Raw genomic sequence first — 12,220 nt, forward strand, 5'->3', positions numbered from 1 at the left:
CTGGTAGACAAGTTCAAATAAAATCCCACGACTCCCCCCCCCCCCCCCCCTTACTGCGTCTGATTTTTGTTGGAACCCCAAAGACAGTGATTAAGTGGATTTCCATTATAGTCAAGGCTGTTTTCAATGTAACTTGTAAGCTACAGAACATGTAGTGATGTACACACATACAACTTTAACTTGTCTACATTGTATACATGTCTGTCACCATATTTGAACACATTCAGTTCACTAATTCAGTCAAAATTTCACTGAATGTAAAACGAAATATTATTCTATTTCTAGAAAGATATCAATGCCACTGTCCTACATTATCATAGGAATCATGTGTGTCAAGTTTTATTATTATTTTCTTTTTAAAGTTTTACGCTCTCTGTGCTCTACACACATGCATAATATACATGTTATACATACTCAAAAAAGGAAAATAATAATAGAACTTGACACACAGTTTCATTGAGATAATTATATCCTGACAGTGACAGTGTTTACTGCAATGCATTTTTTTTTAATCAAACATACACACTGAAAGTCATGCGCTTCTAGTATATTAGTAATGGTTCCAATACGGGAGGAAGTGATCACCATACTGGTGAAATAAGGCTAAGGCGAAAAAAAATAATAGGTGTGGTTACGGTAACATAGCCAAAAAAATAGGGTAGGTAGGTAGGCAATCACTTTTTTTTTTTTAAATTTTTTTTTCTAATGTGTACAAATTAAACCTACTTGACAGGGAAATAAGTGTGCGACTCGGGCGATTTCGCTTTCGTTGCGTTGTCTGCACTCGTTTACTTGTTTTTTTGTGCATTTTATTTGACAAATGTAATAAAAAGTTATAGGGTCGGCCCCCAAAAATAGGGTAGGTCGGGTTACCGTAACCACACCTATTTTTTTTTTAGGCCTAAGAGCTTGCGGTTTGGAGTCTAAGTCAGTAGGTGTTCATTATTTTATTATTATCCCTGAACCTGAATTATAAAAAAAAAACCACCACTCTCTCAGTCTTGCTCACAGTCACACACGCACACCTCCACATGAGTTATTCTGACCAGAACTTGAGAATGAGAGAGAGGGGAAGTAAAAAACACACTGTATGTCATAACACTGACACTGACAGTTGTATGTATAATAAAACCTTTTACCTGATTCGTCGCTGGCCATGCAGCAATCGGTTGGCTTTTTCAGCTGAGAGGAGACCTGCAATAAAATAATAGATGAAGTACCAATCATGGGAACATCACTTTCAAAATGGTGAGTACTAGCAGAGCAGTAGAACCATTGATTGCCTTTCAAAGAAACGCACTGTAACCAGCCAGCCTGGGTAAGTCAGCAATTTGATTCTTGAACTAGCCTCCAACCTGCTTGCAATTATATTCCGAGAAGGTTATCTATTTTTAATTCTAGCATTAAAACATTTGACCAGCACTAGCTTTGATTTTTTATTCACTGTCTTGGAAGTTGGATTCAATCTTAAAAAAAAAGGATTTTTAAAATATTATGACTCATGCATCTCGAATTGGGTCAAAAAGAGGTTGCAAAAACGTGGCAGTGGTACTCTTCTTCTTCTCCACATTAATGAGGAAATCCCTGTACAGGGCAACTATCTTCGTACCTGACGTAAGGCAAGGATACATACATACACGCATCCAATGTTGTTGTCAGAGACTGACACTCAGTGACTGTCAGTGACAGTGAGCGGAGTGACACATGTTGCAACACATACTCGCAAAGACCCACTCTAAGTATAAAACGAAACATGGAAACTTACCTCTGGTTAATGTGCAATGGTTCGCCCGTCCCAATTCTCTCGCATTAGCAAACATCATTGGAGATTCTTTCCGAATTGATCACCTTCGCTCCTTGCCTTGGACTGCCATTTTGTAACTTGACTAAAAACCGAAACGCTTCCATAGGTCTGACAAACCACGCTCAACGCCCAAAATAACTTGAGGAGGAAAATAAAAGAGCCCACAATCTTTTTGGGGGCAAAAACGTTGTTTTGAAATCTCCGAAGCTGCTTGCAAAGTCAAAGATGACGCAGAGATCTGTACAGTATCTCCCTTTTTTTTTTCTTTTTTTTCTCACTCTTTGGAATCTGCAACCCTCCACAATGTGACATAATGGTCAGCCAAAATGACCGTGGTCACAATATGGAAGAAGAAGAAGAAGAATAGTCACGGTGTTCGACTCGGCTCTTTGACTTGGCAAACATCGGAACTTCCGATTACGTTCGTAGTTACTCGGAACCAGCCTTCGGGATTGAAAGCCCGCAACTGACGTGTGAAAAAAAATTTCGCGGCCGGCCGGACGGCCGGCCGGACAGACTAACACTGACCGATTACATAGAGTCACTTTTTCTCAAGTGACTCAACAAAATGGAGGCCGGAATCACTCATTTGAATCGAACTCGGACCAAACACCACGTAATAACTAGGTTAATGTATGCACTCGCGTGAACAAGAAACTGTCGAGCTTCACAGATGTCGTCGTTGGGTAGTTTTGGGTTTGTTTTACTACCATAGGAGGATTTTTGAACTGTAAATGCACTCAGCTGCAACAAAAACGCAAAACTAAGGCTGTGAGCTGCATTGTGCCTTTAAACTTGAAGAATAGTAAAGGAATAACTTGGTTTTCTGGTTAATTCTTGAAGTGACTTATTAAAATGAATGAAAACATTGTGGATGGATATAGACTGCTGTTGCTATGGAATCTAGCATTAACAGCGCCATATGGGATTTCTAGAAAACAGTTTTACAGCAACATCATACATCAGAAATTCATAATATTTAAGGATACACATGTATTATTTCTACAATCATAAAGAACGTGTTTTTTTGTTAAAAACTACAGTTGAATTTAAATTAATTATTGTAATGAATATGCAGTAAGAAATTCGTTCATCCTCATGACAAAAGATATCAAAATTCAACTGTAGTCTGTTGTCAAAAATCGTTCTATATGATTGTAGATTGGTACATGTGTATCTTTGTGCCAAATATTAGGAATTTCTGATGTATGATGTCGCTGTTAAACAGTTTCCTAGAAATCCAATGTAACGACTGTTTCCAACGGCACTCTACGTCGATCAGTTTTCACAATTCTCCGAAAGCGGCGTATGGCTGCCTAAATGGCGGGGTAAAAAGGATCATACACGTAAAAATCCACTCGTGCAAAAACACGAGTGTACTTGGGAGTTTCAGCCCACGAACGCAGAAGAAGTATTCACAATTGTTTTATTTATTTTTATGCAGAAAACCAGGTTATTCCATGTATTTTCCGAATTCAATTTTACTGCCGCACATTTCCTTAAAGGCACAGTGCAGCTCACAGCCTTTGTTTTGCGTTTTTGTTGCAGCTGAGTGCATTTACAGTTCAAAAATCCTCCTATGGTAGTAAAACAAACCCAAAACTACCCAACGACGACATCTGTGAAGCTCGACAGTTTCTTGTTCACGCGAGTGCATAAATTAACTTAGTTATTACGTGGTGTTTGGTCGGAGTTCGATTCAACTGAGTGATTCCGGCCTCCATTTTGTTTTACACAAACTCATGATGACGTCTGACATAGTTTGCTAGTGAGGTGTCTTTGTGTGCATGATGTGGTGATCTACCTGATCTAAATTTAGATCCAAAAATAGGTCAAGACCAGCCGGGTCTGAGTACGAAATTAATTCGTAAAAAAATCGCAGTTCTTGACTCTTTGGGTGCAAGTCAATGAAACTTGGTACTTCTTCTAACGGATAGCTGCCTGAGGTATGACTAAAAGCCCCAGGGGCTCTGTGCACCTGGATTTGACAAGTTCAGTACCTTTAAGAAAATGTAAGATTTACTGAACTTTGACCCAGCAGTTTTTGTAAGTGGACAGGCCTTAGTTTTATTTCGGTGGCATAATTCAATGCGCTTCGTCAAAATGTCTTGAACTGAAAACAAAAGCAGACGCAAGACTTATGGTCAGTTGGAGTTGTCTCCCGTACTCCTAACTTGAATGTGCTGCAGACAGGTGTACCCAAACAGCTCATATCACAAACGGTTTGGAATTCCCAAAAACGCAAGATCCGCACTGCACAACTTCAGTTCAGCGCTCGGTCTCTTTTTGAAAATGTGTATCTTGAGAGAAAAATATAGAATATTGCACCGTCCAAAGGAATGGAGTTCTTATGGGACAATGACAGCGCTCAGTTCAAAACGATAGGACAACTTTTTAAATGAGGCAGGGCCGGATTACCGGGGGGGGGGGGGGGGGTTATGGGGGTTGCACAACGCCCCCCCCCCCCTAGCCTAAACATGTACCTCACTTATTTAAAACATTTTTTATTATTGTTTATTTTATGCCGTTTCATGCAAGGAGCGACCATTTTCCTATCTCAGAATTATGACCTACCCATCTGCTTCAGGGGGCGAAGCCCCCTGACCCCCACAAGGGGCTCAGCCCCTTGACCCGCCAAGGGGAACATCCCCCTGGACCACCACTGGCAACCCCCCACCCCTCCTCTTACTCTTAGCCTAGTCCGGCCCTGTGAGGCGTAGCGGGCCTTTAAAACATTGACAAAAATGTACAATAGCAACAAGTTGTAATGCTCAATACAACCAATACTGAGTGGACATTTACAATACTGGGAAACAATTCTTTTTGTCCGGTGATCCTCTGCGGCTGTTGCTGTAGTTTCCCCATCGATCATAGCTGGACTTGGATAGCACTGCTTTTCATCCACATTCACTGGCCAAGTCTTCGTCATCTTCAGTCACTACTGACAAATGAATGAGAAAGGAACGGATCTTAAACACAACGACAAGAACAAGTCTAAGTATGAGTATAAAGGAATAAGTTGTGTACTGTTTGTAACTGACACACATACACACACTAAACCCACATAAATGCCAAGAGCTTAAACATTCTTTTTCCCTGGTAGACAAGTTCAAATAAAATCCCCCGACTCCCCCCCCCCCCCCCCTTACTGCGTCTGATTTTTGTTGGAACCCCAAAGACAGTGATTAAGTGGATTTCCATTATAGTCAAGGCTGTTTTCAATGTAACTTGTAAGCTACAGAACATGTAGTGATGTACACACATACAACTTTAACTTGTCTACATTGTATACATGTCTGTCACCATATTTGAACACATTCAGTTCACTAATTCAGTCAAAATTTCACTGAATGTAAAACGAAATATTATTCTATTTCTAGAAAGATATCAATGCCACTGTCCTACATTATCATAGGAATCATGTGTGTCAAGTTTTATTATTATTTTCTTTTTAAAGTTTTACGCTCTCTGTGCTCTACACACATGCATAATATACATGTTATACATACTCAAAAAAGGAAAATAATAATAGAACTTGACACACAGTTTCATTGAGATAATTATATCCTGACAGTGACAGTGTTTACTGCAATGCATTTTTTTTTAATCAAACATACACACTGAAAGTCATGCGCTTCTAGTATATTAGTAATGGTTCCAATACGGGAGGAAGTGATCACCATACTGGTGAAATAAGGCTAAGGCGAAAAAAAATAATAGGTGTGGTTACGGTAACATAGCCAAAAAAATAGGGTAGGTAGGTAGGCAATCACTTTTTTTTTTTTACTTTTTTTTTCTAATGTGTACAAATTAAACCTACTTGACAGGGAAATAAGTGTGCGACTCGGGCGATTTCGCTTTCGTTGCGTTGTCTGCACTCGTTTACTTGTTTTTTTGTGTATTTTATTTGACAAATGTAATAAAAAGTTATAGGGTCGGCCCCCAAAAATAGGGTAGGTCGGGTTACCGTAACCACACCTATTTTTTTTTTAGGCCTAAGAGCTTGCGGTTTGGAGTCTAAGTCAGTAGGTGTTCATTATTTTATTATTATCCCTGAACCTGAATTATAAAAAAAAAAAACCACCACTCTCTCAGTCTTGCTCACAGTCACACACGCACACCTCCACATGAGTTATTCTGACCAGAACTTGAGAATGAGAAAGAGGGGAAGGAAAAACCACACTGTATGTCATAACACTGACACTGACAGTGTATGTATAATAAAACCTTTTACCTGATTCGTCGCTGGCCATGCAGCAATCGGTTGGCTTTTTCAGCTGAGAGGAGACCTGCAATAAAATAATAGATGAAGTACCAATCATGGGAACATCACTTTCAAAATGGTGAGTACTAGCAGAGCAGTAGAACCATTGATTGCCTTTCAAAGAAACGCACTGTAACCAGCCAGCCTGGGTAAGTCAGCAATTTGATTCTTGAACTAGCCTCCAACCTGCTTGCAATTATATTCCGAGAAGGTTATCTATTTTTAATTCTAGCATTAAAACATTTGACCAGCACTAGCTTTGATTTTTTATTCACTGTCTTGGAAGTTAGATTCAATCTTTAAAAAAAAGGATTTTTAAAATATTATGACTCATGCATCTCGAATTGGGTCAAAAAGAGGTTGCAAAAACGTGGCAGTGGTACTCTTCTTCTTCTCCACATTAATGAGGAAATCCCTGTACAGGGCAACTATCTTCGTACCTGACGTAAGGCAAGGATACATACATACACGCATCCAATGTTGTTGTCAGAGACTGACACTCAGTGACTGTCAGTGACAGTGAGCGGAGTGACACATGTTGCAACACATACTCGCAAAGACCCACTCTAAGTATAAAACGAAACATGGAAACTTACCTCTGGTTAATATGCAATGGTTCGCCCGTCCCAATTCTCTCGCATTAGCAAACATCATTGGAGATTCTTTCCGAATACACCACTAAACAGTTCCGACGTTTACATGGAACAAAGAAGGAAAATCATGTGACCGCACAGACGCCTCTCATTGGCTGCGTCATTTTTTCGAGGAAACAAATCGTCTGCAACACAGCTTTGCGTATGTTCTGCGACTGACAAGTCCGACACTTGTGTTTATTTTGTTGTTTTGTCGATGTAAATTCAGCGATTATCGATTTTAACAATGGCATGTCACTGCCCGATGATTGATTGTGACAACGGAAGCTACCGTCTTCAAAGTGGAAAGCTAAACTTTGCAAAATTCACCAGGATCCACACGAGTCTGTGTAGGCTGTTCATGCCAACCACCGTTCAGGTAAGCGCAACACTGTAACAGTTCTTGATCAACTTATTTTATTGCCTGACATTCATGCGATTTATTGTTTTTTTCTGCAAATTCCATAGCATGATTACAAAACCGTTTAGCTAGACCTGCATTTATACAGCTTTGAACGTTACAAAAACTGCACACCGGCACTGCATGAAATACTTGTTTGAATCTGCCGTGCATGAGATCAAAAAATGTGGCTCACTTTCTGTGTCAGTGTGTTTCCGTTTCTTGTTTTACTTCATGTTGTTAGAGCATGGCTGTGATTAAAAAGCAATAAAAAATTGCTTTGTAGAGCCATAAATTGTTAAATCTGATATGCATCTGTCTGTTTTCAACAGCTTGCATCCGCATCCAACACACAAGAAGAACCCAGCACAAGCTTTTTTTTCACCTGCAAGGGTTTGTTCTCAACACTTTCTTGATGGCACACCAACTGCACAGAACTCTTTCCCAACACAAAACTTGGGATACCCTGGATTTCAACACAGAGTAAGTTGTTTTTTTAAATAACTTTCTTGTTATATTTTGTGTGTGACGGTACGCAGTAAAGAAGATGGTAAGGTGTTGAATGTATTTGTTCACACATGCTGTTCCTAGTATCACTATGATGTGTCTGTGCCTTACAGCTTGAGTTATTTAATTGACTTTTCGTCTGTTCGTGTGTTTTGAAATCTGAACAAGAATGAATATCAATCAATATCAATATATGAGGCTTATGAATGTTGGAAGCCAAGCTAAGTTTTATGTGGGTGGTTTGTTTCCAGAGTGCGATTTGATCAACATTAGGAGAGCTCTCCATAGAAGCCAAAGGAACAAAAACAAGTGTACCGGGGAATTCACAGGGGGAGTTCTGTATTGCACTGAAAATAACAACAGTGGGTCCAAATGACCACCTTTATAAGTTGAAGTTGGGGGCATGGAACCCAAACGGACAACATATGTGGAGAACCCTGCATGAAGATGTAATACTACCATAAATACTGACAGAATGAACCCTGTTTGGCAATGTTTCAGACAGCAAGAGTGCTGATAGACATACCCCGACCAGAGCACCGGCTAGGCAGAAGAAAATGGGCAATGCGAGATCTGGAATTCCAGTTTGAGACGTGCCAGGCCCAAGGATCATCAAGGGAGAGGAATGGTGCAGCTAGTTGATTGCCAGAAAAGTGTGACTAGCCCTGAACAAGACCCATTCACAACAGAAACATTTCTGGGTGCTCTTGTTTTTGCTTATTTGTTGATAGTTTTTTTGTATAAGCAGATGCCAACTTAATGCACACCCGTTATGCGCAATCTTATTGCAATGATTAAGCTGACTAAGGAGAACAATAGACTGATGTTCAAACTACAGATTGCAAACATGGCTAAGAAAAAGAACGCAGACAGGAAAAATCCATGGTTATTCAGAAATCTGATTTCTCGCAGAACATATCATATTGCATTGGTATAGCCACGACCAGTCTCTTACAATTAATTCATGGTTTTAGTGTCACCCTTTGCAACAAGAAGATGGCAGGAAAAAGTCAAAAATTCTAAAAAGACAAGAATTTTTAGCGATCAACCAATGAGTATTGACCCTAAACGTTATAGTATAGATGAGATGTTGTTTATGCAATAGAGACGAGGATTAGACCTTCAGGATCTAGCCTATCGGTTTCGCTAATATAGGTAGAATAAAGTACATGTCACCAGAGTGGCCAAGAGCAACCTTAAACAATTTACAGGTTTGTTTTCATTTGTTTGAATGTTTCTCTCTTCTTCCTGCGCACAGTCTTCTCTCCATAATTTTCATGTCCCCTGTGCATACCATAACATGTTCTGAGGAAAAATGTTTGTTTGGCTCACTTTCTGTGTGTGTCTTTATTGATGTTTGTATGATGCAATGAGTGTGTCAGAACAAAATCTGAGTTCTCGTACTTTGAAAGGGAGAATGAGAGACAAGACAAAGCATTACAGCACAAAGTCAAACATATCAGCACTTGCAAACAAAATGCACACAATCCAGTCAGCTCAAAAAACTTTACTTATGTTGATAAACGTTATCACTAGCAGCAGATCAAATCTGATGACTTCATCCACTTGGCAATGAACATATTGGGAAGACAGATATCTAGTTTTATATATATATATATATACCAAAAACACACATGTAGTACAGTAAAAGTCATATCTATAATGGTGTACACAGGAGCCTTCCTTTTCAGAACTCCAAACAATAATCTGATAAAAAAAAAATCCACTACAGAAAAAGAGGGAGTCTTAAAATGTAGGAAAATTAACATAGGTTTTGACAAGACAAACATTTATATTTTAGATGCGACCCACCCTACTACCTTTCAGGCTGAAAACTTACAGAAACGAAGCAGCTGTTCAACAATGTAGCTATGCCCATTACATGTGTAACGAGTAGAGCTTAATGCCTGGATCTGGCAAAGCTTTTACATGAGTTGACAAATTGTTCAAATTAGAGTCGTCAGGATTGTTTACTTTGTGGAAGGGTTGCTCTCCTTGTTTATCTGTGTGGTTTCATAGTTAAGAGGAAAAAGCTGTTTTGTTAATACCGCTTTCCCTACTTCTACTAGTTCCTCCTCCTAAGTGCATCCTGTTGCTGCCTGTATCAAAACGGGCAACAGGATTGGATTACTTTGGGAACAGGAGGTTGTGATGGCTGGCTCTGGGTAACAGGTGGTTGTGATGGCTGACTCTTGGAGACAGGTAGAAGTCTCTTTCTGGTTTTGACAAAGATGCAATCAGGGGCTTCCTCCTCCAAAATGACTTGCAGCATGTTGCATATGGTCAAAACACTGCCAAAAGGGAGAAAAAAAGAAAATAATCAATATGAGAAAGAGAAAGGAGACAACAACTTTTACTAAAGCATCATTTAGGACAATTTACCAAGTTGTACATAACAAATTGCTCACAAATTTGAGTGCAACTTGCATGAAGAGCATTGCAAAATTAAGACAGTTGCAGGGATGGCCAGATCTCAAAATCTTAACTTGCCAGACAGGTGAGTCATTTCAAGAAAGTCCAGTCCACCAAAAAGAATTGCTTGCCGGGTACAAACCACAGTTGCTATAACTGCATTGTTTATATAACGTTTTGAAACTAGAGTATACAACCAGAAGTGTTGCATTTGACGAGAATTTTCACTAGCCAACCAGGCGAGTTGCCAAGCGGTTTTAACTAGCACAGCGGATTTTGTGTACTCGCCCCTGGCCATTAGTCAGATGATTTGATCATCCCTGAATTTAGAAAGTCGGTTCAGTCATTGCTGATTAACTGTATCAGTATCACTGCACTTTTCAAAAATTATATGTATATATGACAGCGACAGGCATAATTTTAGTGTGTATTAATACTAGTATGCTGGTTTTTCAGATTTTGACACATTCCCTGTTCACTGAAACCAAAATGTTAGGCTGCACTGCCATCTTGCAATTCAACTTGAACCATTCTCTTTTTCAAAAGTAAAGTGCAAATATGACTTATTTAAAAAAGTAGAGAGGTTTCCTACCTGTAAGCCTTTCCTCCTTAAAACTCGTTGACGAGGCGATGCATGAGGTCGAGCTCACACTCACAGGCAGCCGGCGATGAAGACGCTTGGCCACAGGAATCGCCCATCTTGCTGCCTTTCAATCCAGTTGTGATGATGAATGGATCAGGATAAAGCACCCCTTTCACATACAACTTCTGCTTGTACTCCCGAAGAAGCACCCTCTCTGCATTTTCTGCTTCACGGTCGACAGGAATCCCATCTCCCAAGTTCCAAAGCAGGAACAGCTCTAAAACAAAAAGGCCTTGAGATCAAATCACAGTTTTTCGCACCTGTGGAAGGCATTCTTTTTGGCCCCCTCATCACCATTTTGTATGTAAACGTACCAAATACTCACTGACTCAGCCTGAGGTAAGCTTAGCAGCTATACAAACTGGCAGTGGCAACTTAGTATGCATGTTTGTTGTTTCATATCTTACCCACACGTCAGATTGAAAATGGAAAACTTTTGCATACACTATCGCAACATGTAGCCTGTGCATCACGAATCGGAATATAGTTATGCTTCATAGTAAGTTAGATTCCGTGGACAGATCAACGGCACTTATTCAAGTTTTTGACTTTAATCAACTGAAAAGTTAAGCGTATCTGAAGAGAGAGCACTTACTAAGTTACTGTTAGTGTTACAACTTACAGGGCGGAAAACCGGTCTTGGGAATGAACAACACATCGCATCATTGCAAAGAGTAAATAACGAAAGAAATAAAACTTACCTAGCTACAAGTTCCTCGTGTGCACCTTCCACACTCGTTTTCCGTACACACGACAAGGTTTTCGATGCTTCAGTGCTCCACAGTCGCACCTTCTGGATGGAAATCTCGCTCAAATCGCACATGTTTCAAGTTGCTGAGAAGCAAGCACGACGCGTTGTTTACTCGAAAAAAATGCTACGCATGCGCACTGTCGCAATGGCCGCGGAACTGTTTAGTGGTGTATTGATCACCTTCGCTCCTTGCCTTGGACTGCCATTTTGTAACTTGACTAAAAACCGAAACGCTATAGGTCTGACAAACCACGCTCAACGTCCAAAATAACTTGAGGAGGAAAAAAAAAAGAGCCCACAATCTTTTTTGGGGCAAAAACGTTGTTTTGAAATCTCCGAAGCTGCTTGCAAAGTCAAAGATGACGCAGAGATCTGTACAGTATCTCCCTTTTTTTTTTTTTTTTTTCTTTTTTTTTTTTCTCACTCTTTGGAATCTGCAACCCTCCACAATGTGACATAATGGTCAGCCAAAATGACCGTGGTCACAATATGGAAGAAGAAGAAGAAGAATAGTCACGGTGTTCGACTCGGCTCTTTGACTTGGCAAACATCGGAACTTCCGATTACGTTCGTAGTTACTCGGAACCAGCCTTCGGGATTGAAAGCCCGCAACTGACGTGTGAAAAAAAATTTCGCGACCGGGAGCGTAGGGTCAGTTATAAACTGAACTACCCCCGAACAGTGAGATATGGAGAACAGTACACAAACACGAACGGAGAGACTCGGAAACTCGAGTCAGTTGTCGCCCACGCTCGAGAACTCAAGTGTAATATTTGAAGTTAAAATCTCCCTCGACTACAATGCGAC

At 40.0% G+C, this 12,220-nt stretch overlaps 2 long non-coding RNA genes across 2 annotated transcripts; one reads left to right on the forward strand and one right to left on the reverse strand.

Annotated features, from left to right (window-relative positions):
• Positions 1-6,760: 6,760 nt before the first annotated feature.
• On the forward strand, positions 6,761-8,938 carry LOC138974339 (uncharacterized). The gene is made up of 3 exons (XR_011458404.1): positions 6,761-7,079; positions 7,433-7,583; positions 8,109-8,938. It is a non-coding gene; the product is annotated as an uncharacterized lncRNA (long non-coding RNA).
• Positions 8,939-9,084: 146 nt separating this feature from the next.
• On the reverse strand, positions 9,085-11,509 carry LOC138974338 (uncharacterized). The gene is made up of 3 exons (XR_011458403.1): positions 11,364-11,509; positions 10,612-10,879; positions 9,085-9,898 (listed from the first exon to the last, which is right to left on the reverse strand). It is a non-coding gene; the product is annotated as an uncharacterized lncRNA (long non-coding RNA).
• Between the last annotated feature and the right edge of the window lie 711 nt (positions 11,510-12,220).

The sequence above is a fragment of the Littorina saxatilis genome, linkage group LG8 (genome assembly GCF_037325665.1).
Source record: "Littorina saxatilis isolate snail1 linkage group LG8, US_GU_Lsax_2.0, whole genome shotgun sequence".
NCBI lineage: Eukaryota > Metazoa > Mollusca > Gastropoda > Littorinimorpha > Littorinidae > Littorina > Littorina saxatilis.